Source organism: Pterocles gutturalis, unplaced genomic scaffold (assembly GCF_000699245.1).
Source record: "Pterocles gutturalis isolate BGI_N339 unplaced genomic scaffold, ASM69924v1 scaffold13759, whole genome shotgun sequence".
In the NCBI taxonomy this organism is placed as follows: domain Eukaryota; kingdom Metazoa; phylum Chordata; class Aves; order Pterocliformes; family Pteroclidae; genus Pterocles; species Pterocles gutturalis.
The window spans coordinates 5241-5593 of NW_010133403.1; the positions used below are offsets into that span (position 1 = coordinate 5241).

Consider the following 353-nt stretch of genomic DNA (forward strand, 5'->3'; position numbering starts at 1 on the left):
CATATAATGCTAATTTAATATATTTATTCTCAGTATAGTAAATAATTAATTTTATTTTGACATTCAGTTGTTAAGTTGAAAATCTCAGCAGAATATTGATTCTGAAGTTAAAATTCTTAAAAATAGACATAATACTGTTAGGAGTACCACTTTTAAGTGGTGCTGATAAGTGCTTGTGGGTGAAGTTAAAATTCTTAAAAGTAGACATAATACTGTTAGGAGTACCCCTTTTAAGTGGTGCTGATAAGTGCTTGTGGTGCCATTGCTTGTTAAGTGTTCACAATTTAGGAAGAGTGTGTGTGCAGTTTTCACTTAATACTTATATCCTGTGTCTTGCAGCTGATGCCGTCAGT

The 353-nt window shown here is 32.0% G+C and overlaps 1 protein-coding gene across 1 annotated transcript in view; it reads left to right on the plus strand.

Moving 5' to 3' along the window:
* The window catches only part of TTC7B (tetratricopeptide repeat domain 7B), a gene marked incomplete at both ends in the record, with an annotated part of 48156 nt that overhangs the window by 4811 nt on the left and 42992 nt on the right, over positions 1-353 (plus strand). The gene's annotated exons all lie outside the window — the stretch shown is intronic.